Source organism: Myotis lucifugus, unplaced genomic scaffold (genome assembly GCF_000147115.1).
Source record: "Myotis lucifugus unplaced genomic scaffold, Myoluc2.0 scaffold_268, whole genome shotgun sequence".
Taxonomy (NCBI): domain Eukaryota; kingdom Metazoa; phylum Chordata; class Mammalia; order Chiroptera; family Vespertilionidae; genus Myotis; species Myotis lucifugus.
Genome location: NW_005871316.1, coordinates 1,444,548 through 1,470,599, shown reverse-complemented (window position 1 = coordinate 1,470,599; position 26,052 = coordinate 1,444,548).

The following is a 26,052-nucleotide window of genomic DNA, read 5'->3' as shown; positions in this document are numbered from 1 at the left end:
ATTCACTCTGCACAATGACAGAGTAGATGGACTTTTACAAGCTTTTCAAGAAAGGGAAGGGGTTCCTCAGAAAAGATCAATAGCGGAGATCCAAGACGGCTGCCCACGGGACTGCAGGCTGCTGGATAGTGCGATAGTGAGAGAATGAAAGGAGAGTGCATGGACATGCGGGAGCGTCAGTATTTGTGAGTGAGGGACACCTATACTCCAAGGGACTGTTGGGGACTGGCAGATCGCGCCCCCCCCCCCCCACCCCCCAACCGGGTAACCTCTACTGCGGCTGAAATCTCTCCCAGAGCCGCCAGCTCTGCCACAGCGGCCACCCATCTTGAAGGGGAGACCGCTGTGGAGACTGCGATCGGAACCCCAGCCTGACCTTCAACCGGGGAGATCTCGGATGCCTCCCGGGACCTTACAAGCACGATGCCCAGGGACCAGTTACCTCAACTACGAATCCATGAACGCCAGAACTCCAACCTCCCTGACCACAGGCACCTGGGAGGTCTGCTCAGGGGAAAACAAACGTGGATGGGCCTGTGCCTTCTCACAGAGCAGAAGGAACAGCTGAATCTAAGTGCACCCACCCACAACTGGCGAATTAAACACAGCTAGCATTGCCTAAAGAAAGGTGAAATTTGGGATCCAGGCTAGAGGGAGAAATGCGCGCAGTGAGAACTAGAGTCTCAGAGAAAGACTGCCCCCCACAAAATTCGCGGCTGTTGGGGTCAGTATAGCCCTCGAATGTGGAAGGGGGTCCGCAGGGCCGCTGGCAGAAAGGGATTCTAGATATTAACCCACAGCTGGACTGGACCCAGAAAGGCAGCCTGCAGTATTCAGCTGCGCAGTCACACACAGAATTGCGCACAGATCCAGGGTAGAGAGGCCTTTTAGCCCAGGATATTAAGACAGAAACACTGCCACCCAGGGGCTGTAACAGAAATTTACTCTTGTGTGTAAATACAACTAAAAACAGACTGAGAACCAGAGAGCAGAGAGATCCCGCCTGCTTGAAAATAGGGTTGTGGCTTACAACGCCAGGGAACGTCAATACTGTGCTGACTACCTGCAAGGAAAAAGACGTGCCAAGCAGAACAGTGGAGGAAGTGAACAACCTTCACTATTTCACATTATTATTATTATTATTATTATTTATTGCTTAAAGTATTACATGTCTCCTTTTTCCCTCACATTATTTTTTATATTTTACTTAAACTAATTTTTTCTCTCACTCAATTTTACTTTATTTTTTATTATATTTTTATTTTTAACTATTAGTATTAGTACTATTATTTTACCCATTTTTAAGTTTTATTTTATATTATTTTTTCTTTATTTTATTTTATTTTATTCTATTTTGATTTTCCCTTTAGCATTATTTTACTCTATCTCAATTTTGCCTTTATCCCAACACTCTCTTCATCACTTTTCCCTTTTTTTGTCCTGTTTCTATTACCATGTTCCTGCTTTAGTTTTTCTCTATCCTTTCTTTTCACTCCCTGTTAAAAATTGATCTTCTCATACATCTAATTTCCTCTCCCCTGCTCCAAACCCATAGACACTTCTCTCTCTGCTTTCTTCACAATCCACATTCTTTTTCTTTTCTTTGCCTTTTTCTTTCTGTCTGTCTTGTTGTTGTTTGTTTGATTATTGGTTAATTTTTTTGTTAGTTTGTTTTTGTTTATTTGGTTTTTGCTTCTGTTTTTCCTCTCCTCACTTGTTCTCTTCTTCTACTAATAGCTTAACTAATTCCAACCACCAACTCAGGCCTATCCACTCTCTATCCTCCTTTTCCAATAGTAAACAAATACATAGATAGATAGATTAAAGAAGGAGGAAAATTATATATATATATATATATATATATATATATATATATAAATTTTCTTTTATATATATATATTTCAATATATATATTTTTCTTTTTTGAATTTAGTTTTTTATTTTTCTTCTTATACACCCATTCTCTTTCTACCTCCTCTATACTGAATTGTGGCTATTTCCCCATTCATTTAATTCCTTGACCTTACCTCCTAGAAATAAGCTCTGCCTCCTCAGATTCCTCTGGGTGTTTGTTGTTTGGAGGTTTGTTGTTTGCATTTTTTGGATTAGTTGTTCTTTGTAGTTTGCACTCATCTCTGGGTGCTTGTGGTTTGCATTTTTTGGATTAGTTTTATTGGAGTTTTCTCCCCATATACATATTTTCCCCTTCTTTTTTTTCCCTTCTCTCTCTTACATTTTTTCCTTTTCTCAATATGATTTTTGCACTCATCTCTATTCCCTAATTCTCTTTTCTCTGGTGGTCACCTTTATTTAGGGGTATTAGTACTGTGAATACATTTGTGTTTGGTGCCCTGCGCATTGTGTCTTGTTGTGTTGTATTTTGTGCCATTAAGTCAACACAGGAGAGAGAGAGCTACATAACCAGAAACCCTGAGAGGAGCGATCATGGGGAGACAAAGAAACAGCCCACATACAAAAGAAGGAATCACCAGAAAATGAAGTAAATGAGATGAAGGCAAGCAATATGACAGAGAAAGAATTCAGAGCAATGGTCATAAGGTTGCTGAAAAGGATGGAAGACAAATTCAATAATATGTGTAAGAACCAAGAGGAAATGAAGAACCAAGAAGAAATGAAAAATGACATCGCTGCAATAAAGAATTCAATAGAAAGCATCAACAGTAGACTAGAAGAAGCAGAGGACTGCATCAGTGAGCTAAAAGACAAGGTAGGAAAAAAAAACCCAAGCAGAGCAGCATCTAGAAAAAAAATTTTAAAAAACAGGAGAGTGTAAGGGAACTTTTGGACAACATGAAACGAAACAACATCCGCATATTAGGGGTGCCAGAAGGAGAGGAAACTGAGCAAGGAATAGAAAACCTGTTTGAAGAAATAATGACAGAAAACTTCCCTGATATAGGGAAGAAAAAACTCACACAAATCCAAGAAGCTCACAGAGTCCCAAACAAGACGAACCCCAAAAGATCAACACCAAGACACATTATAATTAAATTGGCAAACACAAACAACAAAGTAAGAATCTTAAAGGCTGCCAGAGAGAGACAGAAAGTTACCTACAAAAGATCTCCCATCAGACTATGGACTGATTTCTCAACAGAAACACATCAGGCAAGAAGGGAATGGAATGAAATATACAAAGTCATACAAAACAAGGGTCTGAATCCAAGAATACTGTACCTAGCAAGGCTATCAATAAAAATTGAGGGTGAATTCAGGAGCTTCACAGACAAAAAAAGGACTAAGGGAGTTTATTACCACCAAACCAGCAATGCAAGAAATGCTAAAGGGTCTGCTGTAAAAAGAAGAAATAGGAAGGGAAGAAGGAACACAGGCATAAAGAATAAAAATGGTGACAAACAATACCTATCAATAATAACTTTAAATGTAAATGGATTAAATGCCCCAATCAAAAGACAAAGGGTAGTTGAGTGGATAAGAAAACATGACCCATATATCTGTTGTCTGCAGAAAACCCACCTTAGAACAAAGGACTCACACAGACTGATGTTGAAGGGATGGAAAACAGTTTTTCAGGCAAATGGAAATGAAAAAAAAAGCTGGGGTAGCAATACTTACATTTGACAAATTAGACCTCAAAGTGAAGGCCATAACAAGAGATAGGGAAGGCCACTTCATAATACTAAAAGGAGCAATTCAATAAGAGAATATAATTCTGATAAACATATATGCACCGAATACAGGAGCACCCTAATACAGAAAAAAACTTCTGGAGGATATCAAGGGAGAGATTGACAGCAATACAATCATAGTAGGGGACTTTAATACCTCACTAACACCACTGGTCAAATCCTCTAAACAAAAAAAAAAAATCAGTAAAGAAACAGCAATCCAGAGGGCAGCAAGATGGCGGCATAGGTAAACACCAGAGACTGCTGCCGCAAACAACCACTTCAAAAATACAACTAAAAGACGGAACGGACATCACCCAGAACCACAGGAAGGCTGGCTGAGGAGAGACTCTTCAACTAGAAGGAAAGACAGCAGCGTGCCGAGGCTCAGAAGAGGCACAGTGTGGAAAATTTAAAGGTGTGGAGGTGCGTGCGCAAAGCGGGCTGGTGGCTGAGGGCGCGGTTGTCGTTTTCGGTCGGGAGTGAGTCTCAGACTCTGGGCTCCAGATCCGGGCGAGTCTCTAGGGACTCAGACTCAGACGGGAGAAGCGGGATTGTCCGGCATCAGTTGGAACATGAGGGCAGCTTTCTCTCCGAGGTTTGCAGCTATTGCCGGGGTTCTGAGAAGCAGAGCCTCTGGGAACGGGACTGAGAGTAGCCATAACTGCTCCCTCCGCCCGCCCTGTTGATCCCCTGCGACCCGTCCCGCTCAAGCCCTGCACAGAGCCATTTGCCGGATCACCTCAGGCAAAGGCTAGATTAGCACCTCTCCAGAAGACAGAAGTTTTCCCACTGCTGATACAGGTGATTCTCACAGCCAGTCGGCCTGGTGGTCAAATCCCTCTAGTATTAACTACAACAATCAAGGCTTAACTAGAACAAGACTGCGCACAAAGACCACAAGGGGGTGCACCAAGAAAGCATAAAAAATGCGGAGACAAAAAAACATGACAGAAATGGAGGATATAGAGCTAAAAAACGCAATTTTGAGGGCTTGCAATAATGTGCTACAAGCTGCCAATAAACTTGATGAGAGCCTCACGAAAACTAATGAGACCCTCGATGCTATGATAAAGAAACAACTAGAAATTAAGCATACACTGACTGAAATAAAGAATATTATACCCAATAGCAGACCAGAGGAGCGCAAGAATCAAGCCAAAGATTTGAAATACGAAGAAGCTAAAAACACCCAACCGGAAAAGCAAAATGAAAAAAGAATCCGAAAATACTAAGATAGTGTAAGGAGCCTCTGGGACAGCTTCAAGCGCACTAATATCAGAATTATTGGGGTGCCAGAAGATGAGAGACAGCAAGATATTGAAAACCTATTTGAAGAAATAATGGCAGAAAACTTCCCCCACCTGGTGAAAGAAATGGACTTACAGGTCCAAGAAGCACAGAGAACCCCAAACAAAAGGAATCCAAAGAGGACCACACCAAGACACATCATCATTAAAATGCCAAGAGCAAAAGACAAAGAGAGAATCTTAAAAGCAGCAAGAGAAAGAAACTCAATTACCTACAAGGGAATACCCATACGACTGTCAGCTGATTTCTCAACAGAAAATTTGCAGGCCAGAAGGGAATGGCAAGAAATATTCAAAGTGATGAATAGCAAGAACCTACAACCAAGATTACTTTACCCAGCAAAGCTATCATTCAGAATTGAAGGTCAGATAAAGAGCTTCACAGATAAGGAAAAGCTAAAGGAGTTCATCACCACTAAACCAGTATTATACGAAATGCTGAAAGGTATCCTTTAAGAAGAGGAAGAAGAAAAAGGTAAAGATACAAATTGTGAACAACAAACATGCATCTATCAACAAGTGAATCTAAGAATCAAGTGAATAAATAATCTGATGTACAGAATGAACTGGTGATTATAATGAATCAGGGACATAGAAATGGAATGGACTGACTATTCTTGGGGGGGAAAGAGGAATGGGAGATGCGGGAAGAGACTGGACAAAAATCGTGCACCTATGGATGAGGATAGTGAGTGGGGAGTGAGGGTGGAGGGTGGGGCGGGAACTGGGAGGAGGGGAGTTATGGGGGGGGGGGAAGAGGAACAAATGTAATCTGAACAATAAAGATTTAATTAAAAAAAAAAGAAACAGCAATCTTAAATGACTCACTAGATCAGATGAAATTAATTGACATCTTCAGAACATCCCACCCCAAACCCACAGAATATAATTCTTCTCAAGTGCAAATGGGTCATTTCCAAAAATAGACGAAATATTGGGACACAGGCAAAATCTCTTCAAATTCAAGAAGATAGAAATCATATCAAGCATCTTCTCAGGTCACAATGGCATAAAACTAGAAATCAACTACAATAAAAACAATAAAAAAATCAAACACTTGGAGGCTAAATAGCCTGCTTTTAAACAATGATTGGGTTACCAAAGAGATCAAAGAATAAATAAAAAGCATCATGGCAACAAATGACAATGAAAACACAACAATGCAAAATCTATGGGACACAGCGAAAGCAGTCTTGAGAGGGAAGTTCATAGCTCTGCAGGCCTATCTCAAAAAACAGGAAAAGATGGTAATAAATTATCTAACCCTACAACTAAAAGAATTAGAAAGAGAGCAACAAGAGAAGCCCAGTGTAAGCAGGAAGGAAATAATAAATATCACAGTGGAGATAAATGACATAGAGACCAAAAAAACAATACAAAAGATCAACAAAACCAAGACCTGGTTCTTTGAAAGGATAAACAAGATTGATGAACCTCTAGCCAGGCTCACCCAGAAGCAAAGAGAGAGGACCCAAATAAACAAAATCAGAAATGAAGGAGGCAAAGTAACAACCGATCCCACAGAAATACAAACAATTATGAAAAAATACTATGAACAACTCTATTCCAACAAAATAGACAACCTAGATGAAATGGGCATATTCTTAGAAAAATACAAGCTCCCAAAACTCAATCAAGAAGAATCAAAACACCTGAATAGGCTGATAACTACCGAACAAATTGAAGAAGCAATCAAAAATCTTCCAGCAAACAAAAGCCTGGTCTGGACGGCTTTACAGGGGAGTTCTACCAAGCATTCAAAGAAGAACTAAAACCTATCCTCCTCAGACTATTTCAAAAAATTCAAGAGGAAGGCCACTTCTAAGCTCTTTCTATGAAGCCAGCATTATCCTAATTCCAAAACCAGATAAAGACACTACCAAAAAAGAGAACTACAGGCCAATATCCTTGATGAACATAGATGCTAAAATCCTCAACAAAATTCTAGCAAATGGAATTCAGCATTACATTAGAAAGATCATACACCATGACCAAGAGGGATTTATTCAGGGGATGCAAGGATGGTACAATATCCACAGGTCAATAAATGTGATACATCACATAAACAAACTGAGAGATAAAAATCACATAATCATATCAATCAAAGCAGAAAAAGCATTTGACAAAATCCAACACCCTTTCATGATCAAATTTCTCAGCAAGGTGGGAATAGAGAGATCATACCTCAACATAATAAAAGCCTTATACGAAAAACCTACAGCCAACATCATACTCAATGGGCAAAAACTAAACTCATTTCCCCTAAGAACAGGAACAAAACAGGGATGCCCACTCTCACCACTCCTGTTCGATACAGTACTGAAAGTGCTAGCCATAGCGATCAGACATGAAGAAATAAAAGGCATCCAAATTGGAAAAGAAGAAGTAAAACTGTCCTTATTCGCAGATGACATGATACTATACATAGAAAACCCCAAAGACTCCATCAAAAAACTACTGGACCTAATAAGTGAATATGGCAAAGTAGCAGGATACAAAATTAACACCCAGAAATCTACGGCCTTTTTATACACTAATAATGAACTCACAGAAAGAAAAGCTAAAAAAAAGTCCCATTTATCATTGCACCAAAAAAATTAAGATACCTAGGAATAAACTTAACTAAGGACGTAAAAGACCTGTACTCGGAAAACTACAGGACACTGAAATAAGAGATAGAAGAAGACATGAACAAATGGAAGAATATACCATGTTCATGGATTGGTAGAATCAACATCATTAAAATGTCCATACTACCCAAAGCAATCTATAAATTCAATGCCATCCCCATTAAAATACCAACGGCATACTTCAAAGACCTAGAATAAACTCTCCAAAAATTCATCTGGAATAAAAAAAGATCCCAAATAGCTGCAGCAATCTTGAGAAAGAAGAACAATATAGGACGGATCACAATACCAGATATCAGACTGTATTACAAAGCCACTGTTCTCAAAACTGCCTGGTACTGGCACCAGAACAGACATATAGACCAGTGAAACAGAACAGAGAACCCAGAAATCAACACAAGCCACTATGTTCAATTAATATTTGACAAAGGAGGCAAGAGCATACATGGAGACAAGACAGTCTCTTCAATAAATGGTGTTGGGAAAACTGGACAGATACTTGCAAAAAAATGAAACTAGATTACCAACTTACACCATACACAAAAATAAGAAGGATAAAGGACTTAAATGTAAGATGGGAAACCATAAAAATCTTAGAAGAAGCCATAGGCAGCAAAATAGCAGACATTTGTCATAGCAATACTACGTTGCTGTAAAAGAGAAGGAATTCTTACCATTTGCAACAGCATGGATGGAACTGGAGAGCATTATGCAAAGTGAAATAAGCCAGTCAATGAAAGAAAAATACCACATTATCTCACTCATTTATCGATAATAAAGAACATTGTAAACTGATGAACAAAAATAGATACAGAGGCAGAGCAGCATCAAACAGACTGTCAAACTACAGCAGGAAGGCTGGGGAGGGTTGGTGGGGAGGTAAGAGATCAACCCAAGGACTTGTATGCATGCATATAAGCATAACCAATGGACGCAAGATACTGGGGGGGTAGGAGCGACCGGGGTAAGGTCGATGGGGGGAAAAAGGAGACATATGTACTACTCTTTGTAATACTTTAAAAGGCGGGTTAAGGGTTCCCCCCCCGGCCCCCTTACAGCCCCAATTGGCCATCTAGATGAGCTATATTCAGTGGAATAAAGATCAATAGCAAAATCTATCATTTAGAATTGAAGGTCAGATAAAGAGCTTCACAGACAAGAAAAAGCTAAAGGAGTTCATCACCACCAAACCAGTATTATATGAAATGCTGAAGGGTATTCTTTAAGAAGAGGAAGAAGAAGAAAAAGGTAAAGCTAAAAATTATGAACAACAAAGTGAAAACAAATACATATCTATCAACAAATGAATCTAAAAATCAAGTGAATAAAAAATCTGATGAGCCGAAACCGGTTTGGCTCAGTGGATAGAGCGTCGGCCTGCGGACTGAAAGGTCCCAGGTTCGATTCCGGTCAAGGGCATGTGCCTTGGTTGCGGGCACATCCCCAGTGGGAGATGTGCAAGAGGCAGCTGATCGATGTTTCTCTCTCATCGATGTTTCTAACTCTCTATCTCTCTCCCTTCCTCTCTGTAAAAAATCAATAAAAATAATTTTTATAATAGTCAGATGCGCTGAATTGACCTCGTATCAAAAAAAGACAGGGGACATAGAAAATGAGGATCGACCGACAATTTTCTAGATGCGGGGAAGTGGGAATAATGCGGGGTGTTCAATGCTGGGAGAACCATGGACAAACATCTCTCTCCGATGGCCGATCACACTTTGGGGGGGTGCATGGGGGGGTGGGAACCGGGTGGAGGGGAGCTATGAGGGGGAGGGAAGAGGAACAACTGTAATAATCTGAACAATAAAGATTTATTTTTAAAAAATAAAAAAGACAGAGGAAGACATACAACACAGGAAACAGATTTTCAACCAGTGTACCACGCCTCACACTGGTGTGCAGCAAGAATGTTTAAAACATGCAATATCTGACTATTTGGGCAGGTCCACTGACCTTTTCCCTTACATTATCAAATAACAAAATGACAACAGCCAATACCACAACAGACGTTCAGAGTGAATGAATAAATATGATACCTACTTTTTTGGTAGATCAACAAAAAATATTTTTGGTGTGCCTTGGAATTGTAATTAGTGTATGCATGCCATGAGATGCAAAAGGTTGAAAATTGCTGATCTAAAGAAATTGGGGATCCAACACAAGAGAACAGTATGTGAGATCCCAGATGACTTTAAAAAAATATGCCTAGCCATAACCGGTTTGGCTCAGTGGATAGAGCATCGGCCTGCGGACTGAAAGGTCCCAGGTTCGATTCCGGTCAAGGGCATGTACCTTGGTTGCAGGCATATCCCCAGTAGGGGGTGTGCAGGAGGCAGCTGATCGATGTTTCTTTCATCAATGTTTCTAACTCTCTATCCCTCTCCCTTTCTCTCTGTAAAAAATTAATAAAATATATTTTTTTAAAAATATGCCTAAAAGCAGGCACAGAGCAGGCCTTTGGAGAAAAGTCTAAACTGGAGAAGGATAACAAAAAACTGGGGAGATGGCTTCCAAGAAGAAGTGGAGCAAATGTGTTCAGTACATGGAAAATATTTTTGACAGGCCTGTGACAAATGTCACAACATTTCAGGAAAAAAATAGCTGCTAGAAAAGAAAAAGTGAATACACTAAAAAAAATTGATTCCGCACACAAAAAAAATTGAAAACTTACTAGGTATTATGTTAATGTAGCATAAATACATAATTTTTGTCCCAATAGTCATCTTTCTCTGTCAAGTTACTAGATTGTTAGATATAAAGCAGTTATATTTCTGAAATCAGAGAGACCAGCCTACTTGCTGCATTTGGCTATGTGAGATCATGATGAGAACAGGGGTTTGAATTATCCTGGAGAAGTGTAGCGGTGCTCAAATCTCAGTAATATAGTGGGGTCCCCAAAAAAGTATACACATTTGAACAGCTGATAACTCACTTAAGTTTTACTCCTTTTCAGGTTTAACTGATTTGAAATAATGGGCGAAGCCAAACTAAGCTTTGAACAAAGAAAACTTATCCTAAAGTCCTACTAGATTTTTTTTTATGAAAAAAATGGTGAGACATAAAAGATAAAGTTTACAGCACAAAACTGGCAACAGTCCACAAATTGAGGGCACACAAATACGGAATAAAATAATTAATTCTTGACATTTGTAATTCTATTGCTTTGCTTTATCAGCAGTGCCTGGACCAAACCAGTCATCAGTTTGAAAATAGGCACTGACAAAAACAAATTATTCATTTCTGCAGATTCTTTCAAATTTTGAAACTGAACTGTATGTTAATAAACACTGGCATAATCATTCAAAGTGCATATACATTTGTTGAGCAAAAGAATGAAGGGGATACAAGAAAGAGGCACAGCCAAAGAACTATATGACTCAGCATTAAAAATATTTACAAAGTCATAATAATGTAAAATTGATTCTGATTGAATAAAAACTATGATCCTTGTTGGGAGGACAGAGGGAGGGGAAAAAAAGGCCACACTGGAGTGAGAAAGATAAGCTTTCAGCTGCCATGACAATAAGCTAAGATATAACCCTGAAAATTGACTTAGCTTTATATTGTTCATTTTGCTAAAAATCAAGATTAAAACTTAAGGCAAAAATTAAGGCAGACATTTATACCACAGACATGTTATTGACATTTAACTTAGAGGTTAGAAGCCCTAAAAATGAGCATTACTAAAGCCAAAAAGTTTCCTAAATATGCAAGTTTGATCATGAAGATAACAGAAGTGATTTAGAAAATCTACCATGCTAATGATATTGGTTCCATTATATATTGTTAAAAATCGTGGCAGACAATTTTTAATTCAAATTACTAATTTCTTATGTAACTTTTCAACTATTTACTTACATGGTAGGAATAACAACTGCTCTTTCTTTTTCCTCGCACTAAGAATAAAAGAAAATTAACCCATCAGTACTGATACAAATGCCACAGAAAAAAAAAGTTACTGATTACCTGAAAGATTACCAACATACAAAATAAGAATAAATTTTATTCCATTTCTTTTATAACTTCCAACAAAATTTATAATTTAAAGCACCTGGTAAGAGGAGTCCCATAAGCAAAATATTAAAACTAAAATTTGCCTTTTTGACCTAATGGATATTCTGTTTTAGGTACAAATAAAAGTCTCTCATGTCCAGAAGGAAAGGGAAAAGGGCAAAGCCAGGGGAGAAACTTCGCTAATAAAAAATCTTATCTGTTGTGCCTCTGAGCCACTACTCAGTCGTAGTTTCCAATTCTACACGGATACCCTCTGTACTTGACCCACCAGGATCTAACAGTTGAGGGCTCTAAGAACCAGTTTCTGGCCAGGCACCTGCAAGCATCCTGAACCACTTAGGTAACCACCTCGAATATCTTACTAAGAAATTAAATGCGTCTCTACTCAACTGCAAAGTAACCTATCCAATTTAAACTTTAAATGAGTGCAGCTAACCTAAGTAAACAAGTGTACAGCACACAAAATCGTTTTGCTCTAATAAAGATCTGAAGAAAAATAAAAGCTCCAAAGAGGGTCTTGGGCTGAACTCTGTTTCCCACTCTGCCTCCTTTAACGTGGGAGGGGCATCATAGGCACACATTCCTTAGGACTGAGGAGAGGGGCACGGGATAGCACTTCCTTTACTCTCTCACTCTCTCTCTACAGGTGAGCAGCCCCTGGCTCTGGAAGAAACTGAGAAATGCAGCAATCCTAAGCAAAATGATCAGCTCCAGACAGTCATGCACACATGCCATGAAAACGCATGTTAAAACCCCCACTTTGTATTGAGCTGCATGGATTCAAATAAAATGGACCCTTCTCTGCCTGTACTTCAGCTGTCACAATCAACTGAGACTCGATCCGTGTGCTTTTTAAACTCGATTGAACATAACACTAAAGAAAATAAGCAGGCAAGCAGAAGCGTTAAAATCCTAGTTCTGGTTCTTATCCTAAAACAAACAGGACACAGGAAATGGACATAGTTGCACGTGCTCCTGCTAGGCTTTCGGGAACCCCATAGGGCTCTGTTCCTCTGAGGTACTCTGGCAGCATTACATAGGGCGAGAGAGTTTGAATACCTTCAAATTCTAATGTGAAATAGCATCCTTTGCTTGAGCACTATGTAAGATCACAAATTCAGTCCTCATATATAAACAATTGATCCTTGTAATTGTTCAAATAAAAACCTGTCATTTAAATCTGATCTTGACTTACCATCCACTTGAGATTTCTTCAGGAAAATTGTGCACGCCTCTGTATGGTCAGAAGGGATTAAACCTAAAGCCCAAATAGAAAAATACATCATTTAAAAATAGCTACACACCAATTTATACCACTTATAACGGTGTTGGGAAGAATTTTTAAGTAATGGTAACAAGCCAAGTTTAGTCAAGGCGATGTAAAAAATGAACCTCTGTGATCCACCTCCAGTATGGTCAGCTTTTGATGGGATTTACTGAATTTCCCAGAACAAACAGAAAGTAGGGAGGAAGGAAGAGGAACAAAGAACTGTGCACCTGGGCCAGCATCATGATGGAAACCCCTGAGGCATCATGGTGGAAACCCCCTCCAGTAGACAGGGGAGGTGCAGGCAGCTAGAAAGGCTTCAGCCCAATATTGTAAAAGGCCCAATGGGAGACAGCAAGACCTAGGTGACCTATGAGGAAACAGGTGACCCCATAGTACTCAGCCAATGAGGAACTGGAGGAGGGATTAAATAAATAGCCTATGCTTCCCATATCAGGTGTGCCTGCGACAAAGGACACCAACTCTGGAGGCCAAATTATTAAATGTCTCATTTTCGCCATACTTCTGTCTCCGGGTCCATCATTTGAATTCGGACAGATGAGCCATTTCTCACAGCAACAATATAAAAATTCTACTGGGAAAATTTAAAATTGTAGAATCTTTCTATGCATGTGGAATAAATACAAGCTATGCCTAAGACTTTTTTTTAACTTGCACCTAAGTAGTCTATGAATTGTGTACATGCTTCCCCACTTCTATTTGTCATTAGAAACACAGTCACTCTCATTTATGCTGATACTAGTGACCTGGTGCACAAGTTCATGCACAAGTGGGTTCCCTCAGCCTGACTGGCAATTGAGGCCTATTGGGGGGGGGGGGGCAGCAGGGGAGAGGGGCCCTGTGAGGTTGGCTGCCAGTGGGCGGGAGGGGACATGGGCGGTTGGCTGGCTGGCCCTGCCCCCGATTGGGGGTGGGGCTGGCCGGGGGAGGGACCATGGGCAGTTGTCGGCTCCGCCCCTGATTGGGATGGGGGGGAGGGGCTGAAGGAGTTGTGGGGGTCAATTGGGGCCCGGATCGGGCTGTTTGGCAGCCACAGTGCTCATCAAAGAGACCAGTGGTTCCCGTCATTCTGCTATTCTGGTCGCTGGGCTTTTATATATATAGATTCCAGAAACAGTGCCAAGAAGCAAGTTACACTGTGGCAAATTGGTGTCAGATACCAGCTAATATATCAAATATGCCCAAATCACGTGAGCTGTTTTTGGCAAATGTTTTTTACTCATTAGGCTAATTCTAACTCCATTAAAAACATGAACTTATTTTCTTAGCTGTGGCTTGCTTAGGGCTCCATATCGTGGCACATTTAAAAGGACAGTATAATAGCTCAAGGCTCTAGTCTACAGGAACACTGTCATGACAGTGACTTTTTATACTTTCATCAAAGTGATTTTTAAATTCTGCCCTCAATTTCCAAAGTTAAAGTTCCACTTCTTCTTTCCAGGCCACACAATTAATTTGAGGGCTTCAATAAGAATCCTTTCTGGACTTGATCTAGGGCTGCTTGTAAAAATGCTATTTGCTGTAACTATGTAAGGGTAGGTGTGCCTGCAGTCCACCTTGCACCAAGGTGAGATAATCTTCTATTTAGGCAAGTATACCAAATAAATATCTGAATTTAATAACACAAAGCTTGCCACTACGTGGAATAATAAAGTCATTACTTTAAAAAAAACCCTATGATAGTCCTTAGTAATGATCATCTGAAACCACTTAACCAATCTTGTAAGAAAGTGGACCAAGATCCTGAGAGAGTAATGGTTATGGCAATATTTCCTAAATTGCATAATAATGGTTCTATTTGTTAAAAGGGTATTTGGAAGTTACATATAAATAAATTATATCCCTGATTCTTAGAGATCAAAATGCACATTGACGTGTTAAGAACTAATCAGTCTAGTAATGAGTAATGTCTAACACATCATTTCACAAATTTATACCTAGAACCCTTTTCCCCCTCCAAGTAATACAGTTAACATCTTGCACAAACATAATTTGGGACATCCTGGTTTCACAGGCATCTGAGCCATCCATTTTGATACTAATGCCAACACTAGAAATTTAAATAACTGCACCAATTGCCTTGTCCTTCAAAAATGTTCCTTTACTGAATTTCAGTTTATTAAATTGCTTTTGTAGAAACTATTCTATTCAACATTTTAATGTAAAAAAAAAACCCCACAAAATTATTTTAAAGGTTTTTTCCCACAAATTTGAAAAATAAGACAATGTTAGCTACTTGGAAAATAAATGAATTCAGTTGTGCACAAAGTGAGAGGCTGAGACTATCACAGCAGCCTCTAACCTTAGGCTTCTGACAGAATTCAAGACTACTTCCTACCAAAAAGAAAGTAAATATATTGCATTTGAATAAAAAAAAGATAAGAGCAAATATTTGCAGAAGCAGCCATATTATTGTATCAATGCCTATGGTGTGATAGAGTTTAATTAAAATTTTCAATGGGAAGCCTATGAAAATATGTACTTGAAACAAAGAAGAAGAAGGCTTACACACACACACACACACACACACACACACATGCCCCAAAGGAACAGGTGTTGCTATAGCTCTAAATACAAAAATCAAGAATGCTGGAATAAAAGAAATGACAACATGCAGAAAAAATCAAAATTAGCTCAAGTAACAAACAAAGAAACAAACAGCTGAAACTTTGCCTCCCCTACACCTGGGTTCCAGAGCAGGCAGGTGCCTCAGGGCTGGCCAGCCAATCACAGCTGCCTGGGACCTCCCGAAAACCGGAAGAGAAAGGCAGAGCTGAACTCCAGGATCCTTAGAGAGTCTGGAGCTGCAGACTTTCCTTTGCCAGCATGAGGAGGAAGCCTTTTCAGGAGAAATCAACAGGAGAGCAGAACCGAGACAAGTGCTGAGAATATCCCTTAATTCCTGAATCAAGGAGTACCTTGATTTCACTCTGTGAACTCTGGTTATAAAGTCAGTACTTCTCTTCAAAAGATTTAAATCTATTTTAAGATCCATTTTTTCAACTTGCAGCATATTTGCTGTTTAATGGATACATACTTGTCTATAAAGTGTTATTCCTATACTTTACATAGCCAACCTCTGCTGGGGTTTTAAGTACTTACATAGTTCTAAAAAATCATCTCATATATAGAGTTTTATAACAACCTTTTAAATCTCCTTAGAAAAGCTCTTTAAAATATAGAGTTTTATAACAACCTTTTAAATCTCCTTAGAAAAGCTCTTTAAAATAAAATGACTAGACCAAAAGGTTAGGTTGCTTTTATGGCTTAATTTATAAAACTAAGTGGCTTTCTAAAACAGGTGAGGGCATATTAGTGGATAATGCTACCAAGCTTTGAATAAGATCATGGTTATGTGGGTCAGGAACTTCACCAAGTCTAACTGGCATTTCCTTGAGTGCACAGTGTGACCACAGTTAACAGTGTTATTTCCACATCAGTGAGTTGCCTGTCATTTGCATGTACTGTGTGTATTGTACCCACTAAGGGCCCTAATGTTGTCAATTTACATGAAGCTTTCATAAAATATTTTCTGTTTATGGCCTAAAATAATTTTATATATACCTTCCACTCTTTGCTAAATACTGCAGAATGGTGTGGTGTTGTGTTATATATATATATATAATGGTTTTAAGCAGCATTTTTTCAGAAAGACAATGATTTCCATTTATACTAATTAAATAGAAATGGCAGCAGTTGCTGGGCCCACTGCTGGGCACCTGCTTACTTAAGGCCTCCTGCATTTACTGAACTGCTCTACCCCCTACACTATGCATTGTATTCACTATACATTGTATTATTTTGTGGCCCATAACACAAAATTAGGAGTCCATCTATTACCGTATAGACTAATGATTTTATCTCTCTGAGTCCACATTCCCACCCCGTCGGGTGACTCCTACCCAAGGCCTTGAGCGGCTGCCTCACCGAAGGGCACACAGTGGGTCCCGCGTCCCCCACTCTACAGCTCCTCAAGCCTCGCTCCTAGTTTCCTAAGTGTGGCTTCCAAACCACTTCTGTAGCTGCCTCACCTTGGATCTCAGTATTGCCTGGTTTTAATCCTCAACCTGTTTTAATGACTGTGACTGAGATGTGACATTTCACATAGTGAAATACACCTTTCTTCCTTTATGTATTTTTAAAAAGTGCTCTGCTCAGTGTTTGAGAACATTTCTGAGTAGCAATTTACCTCAATTTCATCTCACATTATGTAATGTTACTGTTTTAACCCTAAAGTTTAATTGTAATACACTAAAAAAAAGGAGTGTGTGAGAAAAGATAGCATCCCCAAAGCTGATCCCACGATGTCTCATTCTATAAATTCCATTCCTATGTGCCATATATCTGGAATTTACATTCCTGCTCTATCAAGCCTGATTTTTTCAGACCTTGGACAACTCTATTTATACCACTCAGAGCCTGTCTTCTCTCAAGCAAAACAGATATATTTCCTGTATTACCAAACTCAAAACATTATAAGGATCAAATGAAACCCAAGAGCAATTTATATACTATACAGAGATATCCAAAAATGACAATAAAGCTTTCACAGATTCATTCAAAAGCAAAATATGAACATTAAGCATTTCATTGGAAAGTGTATGAAATGTCCACTCATCACCCTAACATCACCTTAAGTAAATGTGTGCTTTGGCTGCCCATTAAAGGGGAAAAAATAAAAGTTACACAATTAGCACGAATTTCTCTCAACATATTTTCAAAATAAGCAATACATACGTCCCCTGCTTCTGTCATGTGAGATTACTGGGTGTCCTCTCCTTCCCTTTTTTTATGTAACTTATCCTGAAGAAAACCACATAGCAGGAAAGAGCTATTTTATCATTTTCTCAGCCTCCATAGTAGTCTACTGCGTGGACGTACCAGTTTACTTAAGCAGTCCCTTATTGGACATAAGTTATTGTCTTTTTGAAAATAATGCAACATAAACTTTGTGGATATGTGGTTTCATTTTGTGGGGTATGTCTTCAGCATAAATTCCGCAAAGTAGGATTTCGTGATTAATGCCATCTGCATTGCTGTGCGATTTATGCCAAGATCCCTTCAGGGGGTGGAGCCATTTTGTATTTCCTTCAGCAAATTATGAAGGGAACTGTTTCTTTGCAGCCTTACCAAAGAGTTAAGTGTCAAGTTTATGGATCTTCTCCAAATAGGAGAGAAAGTACAGGATAGATTTATTTGCATTTCTCTTGTGTATAAAGACACTTTCAAAGATAATCTGCATTTATGCAGATAAAATGCATACTTTTGTCAAGGCCCACTCGGCATACAAGGTCTTGATGCACCATTGCCCTCCTCCCAGCATCCCTCTCAGTCTGCTGCAGCCACCCCGTGTTTGCTCTTACTGCCTGCACTCTGTATTCCCACATGAGGGACTCTGCATGGAAGCCTTTGCCCCAACGTGTTCACTGGGTCCCTCTCACTTTTAGAAATGCTTCATGTCACTTAAAGAGAGCAGCTGTCTTTAACCACCCTGACTTTCTTGATTGTTCATGTCTTGTCTGCCCCTAGGATCTCCTAGAATGTAAAAACCTGAGTTGGGGGAGGCGGGGGCGGGGGAGAGGGGGCCCTTAAATTTCATTGTTTGTCCTGCATCTGGAATGGTGCCCAATAAATATCTACTATTTCAGTGTACCCAAACCAATTAAGTTTCTCCCAATTTTCTTATACCTTCTAAGGTTTTATTTAATGCAACCTTTTGATTTATCATCTAAGATCCGCACTGCTTCCTGATCTTGGAGTAGCCGTTATTCAGAATTAAAGACAGAAAACCCACAAAAACACTAAAAGATAGTGCTATGTCCAGTGAAAAACCAATGATGACTTTAATTAGGGATAAAAACATTTAACTTTAAAATACCTTAACTACAAATGACATCCTAATGAAGTTATAAGGAAGTATACCATCTGAATTCTAGAGGTAAATACAATGCATCTATTTTAATCTGTGTCCCCAGAATAAAGCATTACAATGGGATTGTGTCTGGCTTCACGGTGAAAGATGGCCCCTCATAACAGTGGGTAACTGAATGGTGCTCCAACCATTTGAAGGTACAGGACCAGTTATTAGAAGGCCTGCAGGGGAGCTCACGCAGCTGCATGGAAAGATCCTGGATGCTCCCCAGGGGTCAGGCACAGGTCCAGGAGCTTGATGTCCTTATTCTCTTTATAACTCTGAGTGACACCACAGCACATAAAGAGTGCCCTCATTTTTCTAAAATAGACTGTTATGTTTATATGCATACAAAAGACTCAGGAAGAATAAACACCAAAATATTAATAAAATTTCTGGGTATTCTTAGCATAAGTGAATAACTTTACTGTATTTTCCAACCTTGTACATCAAATACTTATTAATATTCACCCCCACAAAAAAAAAAGAGGGTTAAAATAGCTACTGGAAAGAGTAAAGTTCTGTTATGCAGGTTTTTCCTGATCATGTTGCCAATTACTTCCCTACTCATGCCTCAGGGGAGAGGGAGAAAGGGTTAGAGAGAGCACCTTTAGCAGCAAATTAGCAGAGCTCATAGGTCAGAACATAAAAGGCTGCATGAACAGTTGAGGAGTAACAATTAAATTGATGACAGGATTCTAGTGCTTTTTTGTGTGTTACTGATATCACCATCGGTTATGTCAGAAACACTGTTAGATAAAGGCAAGTTACTAGAAAAATTCTGTTAAGTCTATCTGAAATCTGTGTCAGGGTTCTTAAAAATATCGCTTTGGAATGACGTAAAGAAATCAGGTTCATCTGTTTCAGAAGAACAAGGCAGAGCATCATTCCAGTAAGTATGATTGTGTGTAGTAACCAAATAACTCAATTCTCCATTGTAGAAAAGCCAAAATGTTTTACACCCAAGTAGGTATTTCTTAGTTTCCAGGGAAGTTGATGTAAAATTGTCTGAAATAAAGACATTACAAGCAACTTTCAATGTGCTGGAACTTGATATTTGGTATTCTCACCATGTTTCTATGAAAACTTACTAATAGGCAAATGATGAAATTGAGATTTCTCATATCACTTTAGTGAATGCCCCCCAAAGTTAAAAACGAATTGAAATGAAACTCAAACTATCATGTTAAACATAAAAATGTAAATTCTATGCTTATGAATTCCATTTTTTCAATTTTTCTGATTTAACATGACTTCTTATAGGTTTACTAGTGGCCCAGACAGAATCACTCGGACAGAAGCTTACCTTACAGCACCAGAGTAAACAGAAGTTTCCACAGGTCCTCACTTGCATTGTGTTTAAAGGTACAATTAATTCACATAATTTGTTCATTTTTTCACACTATTTGAATACTCTGAACAAGGAGTACTTTTCAGTTACAAAGCCATGTCCATCATCCAGGTGAATCCCCAGGCTTAATTATTCTAACTTTTAAAGAAATTAAAAGCTCAACTAGAGTTTAAATAGAATAAAAGCTATAAAAGCGTTTTCTCTATGAAACAATGAAATAATCTCTGCCATTTAAATTAAAAATAAAATGGGCCAAAGGGGCTTTAACATCTTTGTAAATGTACGTTTTGTACTTAAAAAACAACAACACACTACAGTCTTCATTAGTTACATTGTTATCCAGAATTATTTTAAATCAAGTATTTCCTCTCTTCTCCCTCTTCACTAATGTCCCCCACTCTCCCCAGGCTTCAGGCATCTGGTCTTTAGAACTTTCACCTCAACATTCCTGCAGTTAAACAGGAATCTACTGCAGGAGGGGAGAGGATGGACAGGGAGCCATGGAGACAAACCGACAAACATTCTTGTGCACCATTTGGAATCTTACCTCCCAAGACTTTATGTCACCAATTCAAGTTTAAATGTTCAGGGTTCTCTTTTGAAACTTTTGACCAACACTCTTGTGAACTGAACCACCCACTCCTCCTTAGAATGAGCAATATGACAGGGAAGTCTGTTAAGTCACAGAAGTAAGACTGAAGACGTGTTTGTGTCTAGGTGGAGATATTTTTGTGTAAAAATCGAACAAGCAACTATTTTCTGTAGGACTGGAGGTAACATTTCACATCATTTGGAAATTCTGAGTTCCCTCTCCCACCATTTCCTTCTGTGTTCAAATTATAGTTGGAAGGAATAAACAGCTTCTATCCAGGCAACTGAAAACTGCCTACTTAAAAACACCATAGAGGTTCTATGTCGGTTATCAATTTTGAGTTTACATAACAACCCCTAAAATCTTTGCAGCTGAACTGTTCAGAGTATCAACTATATTAACAGGTGGAAACAAGGGTATCACTGGGCCCTACCTGGTTCCTTCACTAAGATCCATAGGCTAGGTAGGGATAGGGAGATGGGATGGAAACTCTGCAGTTGGGGTATTAAAGTTTTCATTGAGAAAAAGGAGAACATATACCCAAAAGTCTTCATGGAGTCCCACCAGACACTACAGAGAGCCATGATCAGGAAGGGCCAACTGGAGTGTCTCAGGCTGAATGAGGATGGAGGAAAGAACACTGGGTGTTGGGGTACTGAACAGGGAAAGAAACTGGCCAGACATGATGCGAAAAAATAAGGGGTGAGGATGCCAGGAAGAGCCAGGTCTTAGAAAGGAGCCTGAGGTGGTGGTGCCCGACTAGGGATCCTGGGGTCAGCAGAACCCAGAGGTGTGACTGAGATCAGGGAACCCCTGCCACTCCTTACCTTCGGGCAATTGCAGGTCTTTGAGGCGCAACACAGGGACGCCTTTGGTGAACATGAAATCCAAGAACTCAAAATCCCCATCAGCTCGGCCCGCCTCACGGTCATGTTCACCAGACTCAGGGGCCGGATGCACCGACTTAGAGTCCCGGCCCCGCCTCCGGCTGGCCTTGGGCTTCCAGCAGCAGCTGAGTTTGTTCCCCATGAGGAACCTCTACTCACGCTGCTGTCACTGCCTTCACTCAACAGTCCCCCTAACCACCCCCCGCCCCGCCCAACCCCCAAAGGGCAAACCCAGGGGCCCCCGCCGCCCCCGCCCAGCTGTCAGCTGCTGCCGCCTCCACAGAGTTGACTAGTCTGTGAGGACAGCCAGCAGTCTCACGTATTTAAAAGGTGTGCTGATCAGGCAACTGCTGAGAATCACAACCACTGCAAGAAGAGAGCACAGCCGAAGCTCCACCGCCTGCCACAGCTGCTTCTCAACTGAAGGCAGGGCTCCTGGCCGGCCCCAGCCAACCAGAACACATTCTGTGGTCACCTGGTTACGAGGGACCAATCACGGCAGCCTCCCTCCGCGTGCCCACCTGGCAGGGAAGGCAGTGGGTCAGAATGCTGGTCCTCCCTGCCCTGCAGCCCCTCTATCCCCTCTCCCAGCGCACACATGTGGCCCAGCCTCGGGCTCCCAACAGCATTTCCTAAACACACTCAAATGATGTCAGGAGGGCAGGACACCTACAAATGCCTTTGATGATCCAACTGGGTGGAGAAGTGAATAGGAAGAGAGAAGGTGAGGAAAGCAACTGAGGGCTTCTCTTCCCAAACCTTTGGCTGAGAAGGGAGATGTGGTCGTAGTTAGAAGGAAATACAGCTTTAGGATGTTCTTAAGTTGAGAAAATGTGAGTATATTTATGTTAAAGGGGAAGAGCCAAAGAGAAAGAAAAAGTGTGAAGTTAGGGGAGAAGGGAGACTGAATGGAGCAAGGCCCCGCCCCCCGCCCCCCCCCCCGCCCCCCCCACAGAAGCAGCAGTGGATGCCCTCCAGAGCAGGGATAGATTTGCTTTGGAAAGAGAAAAGCAAGGAGGGAGAGGGGCCTGGGTGCTCACAGAGACATTCCTGGTGGAGGAGAGACTTAGGAAGAGCTCATCTGGGGCCTCTATTATTCTTTATTTTAATAGGCTTCCCTATGGAAAGCTACTCTCGGAAGGAGAGGATACTGTGGAGAGAAGTATACACCTCAGAAAAGCTCAAAATACCTAACAAAAAACAAATAATTTATTTCCTCAGAGGTGGGTAGATAGAAAAGACATTTTAACAAAAAACAAAAAGCCCTACTATAAATATGTAGGTCAGAAATGTAGAAGAGGAGGCTAATTATTTCTTCCAAATAATTAAAAAAAACGTTCTTACAGTTAAACAGGAATCTACTGCAGGAGGGGAGAGGATGGAGAGGGAGCCATCGAGAAATAGCAACAACAGTTGGAGAAGAGTATAGGGAAAAAAAGTTAAGAAAATGAATAGAAAGGAGGGGGAGAGGCAGAAACATCGATGTGAGAGAGACACAAGGTAGCTTTTTAAAATCATTTGCCCCATGCACCCTAACCAGGGCTAGGGATTGATCCTGCAACTGAGGCACATGTCCTTGAACGTATCGAACCTGGGGCCCTTCAGTCCATGGGCCAGCACTTTATCCACTGAGCCAAACCAGCTAGGGCACAAGAGGAGCTTTTTAAAAATGAAACGGCTATTCAGTTAATGTAGAGTACAGGGGGCAAATTATTTTTAAAAGCTACCTAGTTAGCCTCACTGGCGTGGTTCAGTGTTTGAGTGTTGACCTGTGAACTAGTAGGTCCTGGTCCCATTCCCAGTCAGAGCACATGCCCAGATTGCTAGCTGAATGCTCAGTCAGGGGCATGCAGGAGGCAGCCAATCAATGATTCTCTTTCATCACTGATGATTCTCTCCCTCTCCATTCCTCTCTGAAATAAAAATATATTTTTTAAAAACACCTACCTAGTTAAATTCTAGAGTAAAACCAGCATTAGAAAGCACTGGCTTAAATGTGTTTTAAAAAGACCACACTTCTAAATACCAAGATCTATAAATAAATTGTAGTAATAAAAATGAAAATAGAAACAAAAATCACTGCAGATTTCAAAAAAGAAGACACAAACTGCAGCAACATATTTTGTTAGCTAAGAACAAAGAAATACTTCCTAAACAAAACCTGTAATATAAACCTATTTTATATATATATGTATATATATTAAAGATTCTGTTCCATAAAGGATTTCAAAGAAAAAACTTAACAGGTAAAAAACAAACAAACTAAGGGAAAAGTACTGCACTATTTAAAATCCAATGAGATTAATATGTAAACTACACCAAAAAACAAACTCTGTAAATTAGAGCAGAAGAACATGGGGGGGCATAAGAAAATCTAAAACAAGAGGCAAAGAACATATAAATGCCACTCATAAAAAGAGAAACCCAAACAGCTAATACATATATGACAGAACTAGAGGCCTGATGCACAAAATTCATGCACGGGGGGAGGGGAGGTGTCTCTCAGCCCAGCCTGCACCCTCTCCAATCTGGGACCCCTTGGGGAATGTCCGACCGCCAGTTTAGGCCCGATCCAGAGGGATCGGGCCTAAACTGGCGGTCGGACATCCCTCTCACAATCCCAGACTGCTGGCTTCTAACCACTCGCCTGCCTGCCTGCCTGATTGCCCCTAACTGGTTCTGCCTGCCAGCCTGATCGCTCCCTAACTGCTCCCCTGCTGGCCTGATGGCCCCCAACTGCCTTCCCCTGCTGGCCCAATCACCCCCAACTGCCCTCCCCTGCCAGCCTGATCGCCCCCAACTGCCCTCCCCTGCTGACCTGATTGCCCACAACTGCCCTCCCCTGCCAGCCATCCTGTGGTGGCCATCTTGTGACAACGTGAGGGTGTTGCATGAGTGCGCAAGGACTACCTAGGCTTTTATTAGTATAGATACTCAATTGCATTAGTAGTCACAGAATTGAAAATCAGAACAGTAACATCACTCCATCTGTTGTATCAGATTAGGAAAAAAAATGATAAGGTCAGAAAATATCAAGTGCCAGCAAGAATGTGGGGATAACAGCTGGCAAGAATGTAAACTAGCACAGCCACTGCAGATAATCTGGCAGTACCTGATGAAATTATGTACATGCCAGAGAGGGTCCTGTAGGGGGGAAAGGTGATAGGAAATGAAGGGCAAAAATGCAATAAAGTGGTCTCAGCCAGTGTGGCTCAGTGATAGAGCATAAGTCCACACACCAAAGTGTTTGCAGTTAGATTTCAAGTAAAGAGTGCGTACCTGGGTTGCAAGTTTGTTCCTGAGTGGCAGCATGCTGGAGGCAACCAATGGATGTGTCTCTCTCACATTAGTGTATCTCTCTCTCTCTCCCTGTCTCTCTCTTTTTTTTTTCTCTCTCTCTCTCTCTCTAACTCCCTTCCCCCCTCCCCCATTCACTCCCGCTACAAACCAATGGGGGAAAATATCCTCAGGTAAGGATTAACACCCCACCCCCCGCAAAAAAATACCACCAGAAAAAAGGTAAAATAAAATGACAGGCTTTTCATGCACCAATAATGATATTGGACCATGAACTTGTTACCAAACTCAAGGGGTTCACAAGTTGGGGTGCTGTAGCTTGGGCTGCTCTGTTCAAGAAAAAGATGTGGCTGTCTCTCCCAAAGCAGTTTTCTTTTTCTTGCAGCAAGTAAAGGAGACAGGGCATTCATATCCAAATTCTGTCTCTCAGAAGGGAGGCTGATCCTTGCTTCTCTGCACTATTTAGTCCATTACATTGCAGTTGGCTGCATTTATGGGTTGAGTTCCTGTCAAGCTTATCCTGTTTACAGCTGGTCTGCAAAATACTGTGCTACATTTGAACATTTAGCAAGAACAGCATTCAGTCAGAATAGCATTTGAGACCCGTGTCCTATCTATAAAACAGCATCCACTCAAGTCTGCACACCTGATTTGGGGGAGCACAGAAGGCTGTTCCCCACCTCATACATTACTTCATTGAACCATAAGTATTAAGTCCCTCTACACCAGGTACTGTGTTGGGAGCACAGTAGCCAAGATCAGATTCTTGCCCATAGAGTTTACATTCTAGCCGAGGAAACAGTAAAAGGTAAACAAATAAAGCTAAGAATGTGATAGATTCTACAACAGATATAAAATGAGTGAATGTGACAGGGAGTAATGGGAAGGGGTGCAACTTTTTAGAGGACTGCCAACAAGAGGTGGGCTCTCAGGCAGAAAGAAAATCAACCAGGCATTGCCCTGGCCAAGAAGCTCAGTTGGTTGGAGCATCATCCTAATAAACCAACGTTATGGGGTTCGACCTCCAGTCAGGACACATGCAGAAACAACCAATAAATGCATAAATAAGTGGAACCCCAACTCGATGTTACTCTCTCTCTCTCTCTCTCATTCAATAAT